Source organism: Anomalospiza imberbis, chromosome 3 (assembly GCF_031753505.1).
Source record: "Anomalospiza imberbis isolate Cuckoo-Finch-1a 21T00152 chromosome 3, ASM3175350v1, whole genome shotgun sequence".
Taxonomy (NCBI): domain Eukaryota; kingdom Metazoa; phylum Chordata; class Aves; order Passeriformes; family Viduidae; genus Anomalospiza; species Anomalospiza imberbis.
The window spans coordinates 72,191,722-72,203,367 of record NC_089683.1 but is presented as its reverse complement, the minus strand read 5'-3'; the positions used below and the strand labels follow the sequence as shown (position 1 = coordinate 72,203,367).

General features: G+C 43.5%; 1 long non-coding RNA gene across 1 annotated transcript in view; it reads left to right on the top strand.

The window, feature by feature from the left end:
- The first annotated feature begins 787 nt into the window (after window positions 1-787).
- Window positions 788-11,646, top strand: part of LOC137469940 (uncharacterized) — a 55,159-nt gene continuing 44,300 nt past the window's right edge. Inside the window, exon 1 of the long non-coding RNA XR_010996809.1 lies at window positions 788-1,022. This is a non-coding gene — a long non-coding RNA (uncharacterized lncRNA). The remainder of the gene's footprint in view (window positions 1,023-11,646) is intronic.

Sequence of the window (11,646 nt, the reverse complement as noted above, 5' to 3'; positions counted from 1 at the left end):
AACAGCAGAGGACTTGGGGTGCTCCCGAGATAGCTGCTGCTTCAGGAAGGGGACATAAGAGGGATGCTCCAGTTTTATGATATGCTGCATACAAAATGTTCTAAGGGTGTGTTTGACATTGAAGATCACTTCATACCCGCATCCTGTCCCTTTTCCAGTTTGCTTAATCCTGTCCTGCCTTTTTGAAATGTCACCTGCCATCTCAGTCAATGCACAGGCCCTCCCCACTTCCTATCCCAAATTGTTCCAGAGCCTTGCTATCCCCTGGTAAAGTGACACTGCAGTTTGTACTAAAGATGCGGAGTACCTTCCTTGCCTGTCATTTCTTCCATGAGCAAAAGGTCAAAGCTATCACTTCTGTGACTGGGTAGGAGGGATAGTTGTGAGTTGAGTCATCCCACAGGCACAGGGTGTCCTATAGATCCACTATTGTCTCGGAAGAGCAGTGAAACCCAGGCCAGTAACCTCACCCGATGCAGCTTTTCCAGTACTGTTGATATTTAAGACAAATGATTATTTCAGAAAAGAGGAGGTGATACCTACCCCCTCTGTTTATCAGGAAAGCTTGCATTAAAAAGCCAGAGGCAACTGGGAATTTTTCCTGAACTGGGAGCAGTTTTTTCAAAATTACAGCTGAATTCTTCTCTGCCCTGCGTGCCATGTCATGGCACTCCATTGAATTAATTGGTTTCCAGGGTCGAATCTGGCCTGGCAGCCTTCACACAAAGGCTATGGAGAAAACTGAGCTGCCCCCTTTTTTAAGACTCTCACAATAGAGGATCTTGATGAAGTTAACAGCTGGCAAATGCAGAACGTGGAAAAGGAAATACTGCTTCAGGCAGCAGTGTCATTGTAACCCTTGGAATTCAGGGCTGCGGGAGGCTCTTGCAAAGAGATGTTTTTTCAAGGACAGCAGCGCAACAAATGCGACAGTCAGTAACAAAAGCTCAGAGAGGAAAGCAAGACCCAGCAGGGAACAGGGAGGAATTGCCTTTCAAGCATGGCACTGAGTGACCAGACAGGTAATTTGGGAGGTTGTCTTTCCCTAAGTATTCAGCAAATCTCTGGGAATGGGAGGCACTGCAAAATTGTCATTTTATAGCTTTGTACAGTGCATCTGGTCAAAATCTGGAGGGCTTTAGTTTCCAGAGCCAAAAAGGGAACAGGCCAATTTCTGATCCTTTTTCTGTTCTGATAGAGATTTCCATGACACGTGCAACTAATCCTACTGGCTCAAACCCCCTGACAATGAATGTCCTCATATTTTAGGTGATATCAGCTAAATATGCAACTAAATATCTAAATAGCAAAACAAGGCTTATGTGGTTGCATTTCTTTCCATGCATTTGTCTCGCAGACTTGTTCCATTCCCACAAGAAACTTTGAGTCCACTGACTAAAGTGTCCAAAGTTTACACAGGGTAGAGATCAATTACATTTCCAAAATTTTAATGGAAAATGATGTTTGCTCAGAAGGCAGTGAGTGTCCTATGGCATACTTACAATCAGTGCCTCCAGCGAAGAAAAATCTGCAGTGTGATTTCAGTGGTCTCTGCGCAGTTCTGCCTGCTGGCTGGGTGTGGTCAGGGTCCACCTGGCCCACGTGCAGTGTGGGATTGAGCAGGGACCCGTTGCCCCAGGGCCTCTCAGTAGTTAGTGTACTAAGATACTGCACAGGGGCTTGAGCTCAGGTGCATGAGTGTGGAGGGGGAATTGAAGCATTTTGGATGTGGGAGAGATGAAAGAGAGGTGGAGGAGGGGTTGCTGCAGTGAAAAAGTATGGCCACAAGGCATTAACCTGTGGGAAACTGGATTATGTCACTGCTCAGAGTGACTTGCTTTGTTTTCTGGATAACACAACTCTCAAAAATGTTTCCTGTACAGCGTGGTTTGTTTCCTACCATGTATATAACTCTTGATACCAAAGGGGAATTTGTGTGAGCGCCATAATCTTTGCTCTTTGCAGAGTTATATTTAATCACAAAGACCTGATATAGATGGCAGATGTGTGGAATGAATGGGACACCATTTCAGCTCACTGGTAATTCCAGCTGCTGTTACTTCACCTGTTCAAGTGCCCTTTTGTTATACAGTTTAATTCTGGTTTTAAAGATGTTTCCCATCTATAACACATTGATTTCAGTAAAATTATCCCTGTGTTACACCATGGACTCGGGCTCAATATTTAGACCATTCACTTTAAACTCATCTCAGTAGAAACCATGTATAAATTCCACTGAGTGTGTGGACTCCTGCCTTGGGTCAGTGGTTGTTGCCTACACACAAAGTAGGGAGGAGACCTTAACTTTCTGAATAGGGAGCATTTTCACCATAGGTAGATGCAAATAACAGGTCATGGCAGGCAGAAGTCAGAAATTGGATACCTTTACTAAGTGCATGATTGCCGTTTTACAGGAGGCATCACACAGCACTATACCAAGAACAAGAAACGTGCATTGAGTGTCCAGAACCTTTGATCAGCTATTTGTTGTAACTCAGCCACCAAATTATATGCTGCTGTCTTGGGTAAGGGCACAGTGGGTATTCCCAGAAGTGCTTCAGGATCATTAGTCTCACTGGGATATGTGCATAACTGAGTTAAGCACACAACCAGCTTGGAGGCCTTGGTAGGCAGGTACTTGAGAAGTCATGGCTCACTAGGACTCTGCTGCTTCTTGGAAATTGCAAAGAGGTTGAACATGCAAGCTTAAAGACAGGATATTTTAGTTGCTTTCACTGCAAAATCTACGTATGAATACTTATTTCTTGCCTGAAAAGGGAGAACTGAGCTGGATTTAGGATGTGCCACTGTCACGTAACACAGTGGGACTTAGAGAAAGGCTAGTTAGTCCATGTGCACAGCACAGTGCAGTACAGCAGTCAGGGTCCTGTGAGCAGTGTGCCCCAGGGGTCTCCCAGTTTGTTATACCTTGCTTTGCTACAGGAGTGCTTTGGTCCAGGTGCAGGTCTGCACTGGTGTAGCCATACCTCCTGCTGGGGGACTGGTGTCACCTTCCTGAGAGTGTTTGAGGGAGGGAGGGGAGGATAAAGGCAGCCCTTGGAGCCCTTCAGCTACTGCTGTATGCTGTGGATCACGCCACTTGTCTGAGAGACAGCAAAAGTAATGCACACAGCACTTAACTGCCTTAAACATGGCTGATGTTGAGTGCTCTGCTGTGCATCCCAGCAGCATGAGATTTGCCAGGTAGCCTGCAATTGTATAAAATTTAGTTTTTTGTAGAAACCAGATAGAAATGGGTGATTACTCGCAGAAGGTGGTCATAATTGCCTTCACTAACAAGTAAGGGCAGAAACAGTTGCCTTTAGCCCTTCTTTAAAAGGACAAAGCAAAGAGCACTTGGCAGGAGGAATTTCCCATAAAGAAGAGGTGTTTGGTATTTGACAGGGTAATTGAATGTTTAGAGGAACAGGCTGACATGAAAATACACTTCATTTTGTGTGGCTCAGGAAGACCAATCTTTGTCAACAGCCTGAGACACAGGATGGAGGACTGTCAGGAGCCGGACAAATAATGTGGTGTAGACAAAGTTCTCATTTGGATTTTGGGTTCCACAACTTCCCAAGAGGCTGTGAAGTCCACCTAGAGTTGCCTGGCAAAATGTCCAGGGGACAGGACACGTGGCTTTTTAATTCACTTTAATTACTGAAGTCCCTCACAGCCTGCCTCCATTATGTCCCATGCAGTAGTCTGCTTTGAGTGGTTTAGTGCTGCTGAGCAATGAGATGTTCTGTGTCCTTTCCTTCACATGATCTCTAAAGGGCCTTGAATTGAATTGACGATACAGCATTTAGATAAAATACCCCAAATTTGTCTCTTTGCAGCAGGTCTTTCAGATGTTCCCTCTCCTCACAGCTCAGCCAGTTCAGGGTACTTACATAAAGGGTCTGCTAGCTGTGGAGTGAGGTTATTTCTTCCCATCCTTCTTTTGTTTTGAATTTTGCATGGACAGGGACTGTGTTGACAACCAATTAATTGTCACAAAGTTAATGGCTTGGATCTTCAGGCCACAGGCTTAAATTTCTGGGAATGAGATTTACTGTAGACTATCACATGAGGATACTGTGACAATCTAGTAGAGGTTTAAGAAGAGCAATCCTATTAGCTTGAATTGCCGATAGGGATCAAAGCTCTCTTTCCTCTTACACAAATGCCTTGGAAGCAAACTGATCACTGTCCAGGTCTATCAGACCATGAAACTAGATTAGCAAACTGGGGCCTCTGCGACCAAATGACAGAGCAGCTGAGGCTGCTGTACATAGAGGAAGAGAGAGAATTGGGGAGATTATGCAAATACGCGACAAATAACGCAATTTATAGGATATAATTGAATAAAAGTGAAGGTACAACAGCACTACCAGCTGAGTACAAACTCTCTTTCACTGTAGCAAAGGACACGTTCAATGTCATGGCCAAGAGAACCACCTCAGGGATGAACAGCAACCAAAAATTTATCTTCTTGACTACAAGCTTGTTTAAAGTGCTGGGACACTTTTTTGTGTTGCACACAGAGAAGAATGTAGACCCTTTTTTGCCAGGTATGTGCCATACACACTTTGAAACAGCTGGCCTCTTATTAGAGTTTAGGAAATAAACTGAGCTGGAGAGAGGAGAAAGAATGGTGATTGATGGTTGGTACTAGCCATGTCACTAATACGACTCTAGTGGTCTGAATCATTGTTAGGACTGTGGCAACAGGGCTTTCTGGTGCTGTGCAAGCAAAAAAACCCCATGGGTTCTGTGCCAACAAATATTCTTGTTTAGTCCCACGCACCTTGAAGGGTGTTCAGGCTGATAGCTGGCTGTGACTTATGTAGAAAAAATGATGACTTGCATCCCCTTGGAGTGGGACGGGTATCTGGCATTCAGCCTCTCCTGCCCCTGACTTAAAACTGATTTACAAAAAAAAAAAAATCCTAATACAGAATTTAATCCTATGGCAAATTAAGTGTATCATAAGGAGCCAAAGCCCTGTGTCTCCTCTCAGGGGAAAAGTCTGAGGCAAATTGTCCTGCTGCCCCCCCCCAGCTGGGATTGCAGTGGGTCATAGGTTTGGCAAAGACCTAATAGGCTTCAGTAGTCAGCTAGCATCACTTTGTTCCTCTGTGGATCAGACTAGGTCTGGAAGTGGGGATTAGCTAATAAAGTAATGCCATTTTTTGGCTCACTATCCAGGTTGACAGGTAGTGCTTGGGTATCTATGTATAATTAGCCAAGTGATATGCATTTAATTTGTTGGGTAGATGTTCTGAGGTTAAAACCAACCCTGAACAGCTTGTATTGATAAGTAGGATAGTCCTGGTAAATACCAGCAGAGTATTCTCAAGATGTCTATACTTCACTCTGCACGGCAGAAGTTTGCCCTGTGCTCCTTATTATTCCTCCTTGCAAGCTTACCATAGACTACTGATTTTGATAAAAACTTTAGCCCTTTTTCTTTCAAATACACTGTCTTTGCATTGAAACATACAGAATGTGCTTTAAAATGGGTGAAAAGTCTTCAACAGTTTTGGTTCCTTGAATCAGCCTAGCAGTATGACTGACAGATCACAGGCATTTCTCCTTGGCAAGACAGTTTGCTTACTTGATAATTCACCAGAGCTGGAATTTCCTTCCCTCCTGGGTCTTGCCCACAGCCCAACCTTGCAGCCATGGCATGTGCTGTTAGCAAAGGGAACTTTGCTCCTCATTTTGCTTCTGCCTTTTGATGTTTCTTACTCTGAGCCAAGAATATGAACTCTTTGGTACACACACAGAAATGGGGGAGGTAGTCCGAGGAAACTGTACGTAAAAGTTGGCAGCCAAGACAACCATATGTAGAATTCATAGTCAATACTTTATTGATTACATCTTATATGACAAGTCCCCAAATAGTGTTACTAAGATTTTCCAGTACAGTAGTTGTTAGACTGTTTTTCTTTCCCCTTTTTTGTTTTGATTTGTTTCTGATCTAATCGTGACTGGAAGTAAGCCTTATTCACAGCTCTGGCAGCAATTCCTGCCCACAAGTTTTTGGGAAGTTCACTCTGTAATCTCAATATGGAATTACCATTGATGGTCTTGCCTTGAAATGAATCTGAACTGGAACCCAAAATTGGAATGCCATATTAGTGCATTAAGAGCAGGTTTTGATTTTAATGGTAATCCAAATCTGAATTTCCAGACTTGACAAGAAAAAAACCAGTAGTAGTAAATAGTATCTGAAAAAAAGCAGGAACAAAAACAACATCAATAAAAGTAATAAAACAAATAATATCCACACATTAGCGCTCCTATGCTCATAAAGAATGCATTTATGAGTGCTTTTATGAGTGCTTCATCTAAAATTGTTGCACATGCACTTTTGATGTTCAACACAGCAACAGCAGGATTCCAGTGGAATCCTTAGGGGGAAAGGAAAAAATAACATCAAGTATTGTCACAATTGAAACAGAGGGGAACATTGAAGCAATGCATAATTAGCCCAGCTGGAATTTGGTCAGGATATCCAGGTTAACACCTCATTCAGTTAGTGGGCTGTGTAGTAAATTGTTGAATATTGTTGTTTAAAAGTCAAATAATTTACTGAGCTCTTTTCATGTGTGGAATATACAAGAAGGTCAACTGCCTTTTTAACATCTGGTAGCAGAACCCTGGTGATTTACCTGCACTCTGGTGATTGTAGATAGCCAAATGATGGATGGCTTTGCTAGAAAGCTCACTCTGTTAACTCATGCAAGCCCACAAGGAGCCTGATAACTCTGCTTTGTGGAAACATTAAAGGCTTTGTCTGTAGCTTGTGTAGATTGACAAAGTACCATAGATGTCAGTGGGACTCTGCTGATTTATATGTGCTTTGGACATATCTCTAAACCAGAAGGCCATTCATTACTTTTTCTTGTTTGAAAGAAATAAGAAAAAAAAAAAAAGAAAAATAGAAAGTACCTTCATTAATTACTTACTTATTAGAAAACATTTTACTTGGATTTTCAAGTTACTGTTCAAACCAAATCTAGGATTTGAACATAACCTGGATGAGGAGAAGACTGGATGAGATGATGCCATGCTTACTTTAATTGCTTTGCTGCCCGACACTGGTGTCTGTAGGAAAGCAAACAGGAAAATTACAGAAACAGCAAGCAAGCAGTAGATGGTCTTGAGGATCAGAAAACTGATTAGGGGCTAAATTTTCCCTCAGACCAGGGAAAGACTGCCTGCATCTCCCTATTCCTTTTTGGTTTCCTTCATCTTATGTCAGTTGAAGGACAGCATAGCCACACCACCTGTGCTGATCCTGTAGAGCTGACCTTCCTCTCTTATAGAGGTCTCTCTTTGATCAGCATATCTGTACTCTGAGAGACTCTGAGTGCATTGCATTGACTGACAAAAACTAGTTTCTCGGTCTTGCTGGCAAGAGGAAGCTAATATGGTTAGGGAAAAGGAAGGTGAGTTCACTCTGTTTTCTGCCTTATCAGCAAAACTGTCAGTGTGCAGCCACAGCATGGCAGCTGATGGAAACTGAAGACAGGAAGGGCATGGCATTGCCTAATTTCTTCCCTATCCATAGGCTGAAACTGTAGGAGTGGCAGTTATAAAATTAATCTTGTGGCTTAAAACATTTGCTTCAGTTTCATGCCAGGCTTTAGTAAGCACCGTGCTCAACTGTAGTTCTCTACTGCGGCTGACTTGGAGGCAGTGCGGAGGGGATGATGGTCCAGCAGACCAAGGGCAATAGTTTTACTGTACAATCCCCCTGGATTACTCTTGTTTTCTACATATCTCAGGATGACCAGAGGATGCTCAGCCTCCACTGCTTTACTGTCTTGGCAAATATCATGTTGAACACAAACTATGCTGTATGTTGCAAGGAAGCTAACAGTGGATGAATGAGGGCAATGTTTGCAGTCAGCACTTTCCTTTACAAACACTGAATCATGCTGTTGTGAAACCAGGACCTAGTGATGAATGACTCACTGTTGGCAGCACACACTGCCCTATCAGTAGGCTCTGTTCAGGGGATGTGGGGGCTGCTGTTTGATATCATCTCTGAGCTCCCAGCATGCTAATGAGTAATACACACTGTGGCCCGTATTGATCTGTGATTTGGTTATTCACAAGGCTCTGCACAAAAACACTCGCGTTGCTGGAAGTCCTGTTATTCTCCAACACAAAGATGTTGCTTTGGGGATGTTTAAAAACACCTCTCTTGTTTGACTGTGATGTTTTCAGCTTGGATCTCTTTATTTTGAGGATTTTTTTTCAGTATGAATGCGTTGTAGTAATAAAATGCAAAACTTCATTAGTAAGGGACAGAAGAAACATGCTTAGATGATTCAAAGAAATGAGAGTGAGATAGAAATACTTGGGCCAGTGGTTCAAAGTCAGTGCCTGCTGGCTATGAGCTAAGGGATACATTCCCTTTTTGGGTGCAGGTGATTATATCATATGACCCAACAGAGAGGATGGAGTGGGCCTGCCTGTTGGTAGTGCTGGAAATGGGTTCATTGCCAGACTCAAAAAACAGAGAGGGAAAAATGTTCTTTTCAGTTAAAGGGCATCAAGCTGCTTTCTGTTTCTAAGCTATGGCACTAACTTCCCAAAGACTCCCTTCAGGATGTGAGGAAAGGTTCTGCATCTTGAGATGGACAGGGCTGAGAATGGTATTACAGGAAGTCTCCATACCTAACTTGAGATGATAAACCAGCACTGCATCCATGTTTTACTGAGACTCAGCACAGGGCTGAAGTCCCAGAGAGTTTGAAGAGTGATGTGTTCTCTCAAGGTGAAAAGAGGTGTTCACAGATGAACAATGAAGCATAGGGAAGGTTGGCCTGCCTCTGCCAACTGTCTGGGATCAAACAGGAGACTTCAATCACAAGTTGCTGTTGTTGGGTGTGTGAGTACGAGATCCAAGCTCACTGCAAGGCTCCTACTAACTTAGGCAGACTACAAATCAGGCTGTGAATAAGCACCGTGTTCTCTCAAATGGACTGAATGGAATTTGAAAGGTGGGAGATAAGAGCTCTTCCCAGGACAGGGCAGGAACAGACGGCCTGGTTTCCTTCACAGCAAAGTCCTGCACTAAAATCAGGTTCAGTATTTGCACCAAGAATGGGCAAAACAAACACACAGGAGTACCTTTATGCAATGACAGAAGTTAGAGTATTGTTGCAGACCAAGTTGTAGGGATGTGACAATCCTGTCTTTCCATTAAATAGCTGCAAGTTTGTTTAAGAGGGACAAGCTTCACTTTTCAACAAATAATGTAGCTTAGAGAAGACATAGACAGAGAAGAGAAGACATAGACATCCAAGCTCTGAAGCAGTTTTTCTCTGACAACAGTCCCCTCCCTGTGAGTCTGTGTCATGTGGTAGTATAAGTATGGGCTAAACTACACTTAAGACTGAGTAAACAGTATGATTTCAAAAGCAGTTGGGAAAAGGAGCATGGAAATTGAATGAAGCCCAGAAATATTTTCTGAATCCCCACCCCAGTCACACTGTGGGAGGAACTTGACATTGCCATAAATAAAAATGCATGTTAAAAACCTTTCCATAGTTTCTGCAGAGCATTCTCACGGGGCCCAAGATGCCTGTTGATAGCCAAAAATGTATTACACTGAAGGATCACAGGTTCTGGAAAATCCTATCAAATTTTATAGAAAATGATAACATTCTTGCCAGCTTAATGAACCATCACTTCAAGGCTCTTAGGAGTGATACATCCACTACTGAAATATATGGATGGTGCATGCAACCTTGCAGGAGAGATAAAACCCTGCAGCAGTCCTGTGATGTTAGCCAAGCTAAACTATGTTCCATCTCTGACAACCACACACCAATACTCACTCCTGACATGTTCCTATAAATATTCTGAGCCTCTACAGAAACCTACTGGCTTCAGCCCCAGCCTGCTCTGTAGGGTTTTCCTGAAAGGCTTTGTGGGTTTACTAATAAGGTAAACCCCAGATTAACCCCCATTCTCAGATTTTTCCTTTAAAAAGCCCCTGCAATCAGTTTGGGAAAGCAAGCAGCAAAAGAATGGCTATCTCAAAACCTCCACACTGCACAGAGGTCTATGCCCAAGCCATGGGCTCATTTGTTTTCCTCAGGAACATGAAGGCTCTGAGAAGGGGAACTTTGGCACAGAGCTGTTTTGGGAAGAAGTGAATGTGGTTGTGAAGCCAGGCAGCTCAGGAGGAGAAGCGTGGCGCGGGCGCAGGACCAGACAAAGGCAGATGCCTGAGAAAGCACAGTGTGTGGCCCTGGGAAGAACCCAGAGAGAGGGGACGTTTGGGTGAGGGGCTTGGCCAAAACATCAGGGGAAGCTGGGAGCAGAGAAACCCTCTCCTGTGACTTGACTCCTGCTGTGTAACACAGGACTTTGTTTCTCCTTTGTAAATAAACAAATCTGCTTGCAAGAAACTACCTAAGCCCTGCATTGACTTTTCTTCGTGACTGGAACTACCTACAAGACTGGAGATTTTAGACAGCCGCATGAGTGGAGAAGGAACAGCAGGGTTTTGTGTAGACAGACAACCCCGCAATACATTAAGGACATGTATTTAAGGGCTATGCGGCAGAAGTGAACAGAAGACACCAATGGCGGGGGAGGGTGGGAATAATATTTAGCAGAATTCATGAGATCCTCTTCCTTCTTGAAGAAATGGTATCTGATATAAATAAATTGAAGTAGGATTTTCCCCAGTTTCAGTTCCTGACTGTAAGTACAGGCAAATTCTTCTGCTGCCTCTTTTTTTTTTTTTTTTTTTTTTTTTTTTTTTTTTTTTTTTTTGTGTGTGTGTGTGTGTGTATGCACCAAATTAATGGGGGAGTGTTTGTGTTTCTTTAAGTAGCTAGGAGGTGGGTTACCACTAGCTTCCTTAATCCAGGTACCTTGTTATCTTAATTAAAAGCCAAAATCAGCTTTGATCTCCCTACAACTTCATTGCATAACCAGCTTCATTTACTATTGTTTAAGCTCAGTTTGCTTTCCATGATGAAAAGAATTTGTATTTCACACTGAGCAGGAAGTCCTACTTAAATGTTTCCTGGTTTTGATCTCCTTAAAGGGAATTAAATTATGTTCCTGGTTAAAAAAAAATGCATGACAAACAGATTACCGTGTGACCAGATTTGCCAAACCATGAGCCAACAGGGCAGCAGGCGGGACACATGGAAGGTGAAGCTGCTCCATTTTCTTGCTTTAAATGTTAAAAAAGACTGTTGAGATGGTTCCAATCTGGTTTTTGACCCCCTTTCGTTGCAATTTTGTGCTGCCTTTCCAGACTGGATTCTCCCATCAGCTGAACTGGACCTTTTCACCTCCTCACCCCGTTCCATTGCGCGGGGAGCACAAGCAGGGTTAGCGACAACTGCTCTGGCCACTAGATGGGGTGTGGGAAACCGCAAGCACCCCTTCCTTCTCCTGGACAAAACGATTCTCAGGGGACTCTTTTCACTCCTTTGGTTGCTGTAGCACTGAAGCTGTTGGGAACTACCAGGCTGGAGAAGCCCAAGAGCTATTGTCGGTTTCTGCATGCCCAGCTTTTCTCTGGTGTGTACCCTGCCTGCCCTGAGCCTCCTCAGGGCTGCCGTGCCTGCGAGCTGTGCTGCAGAGCTCTGATCTGGCCACAAAGGATGTCCCATC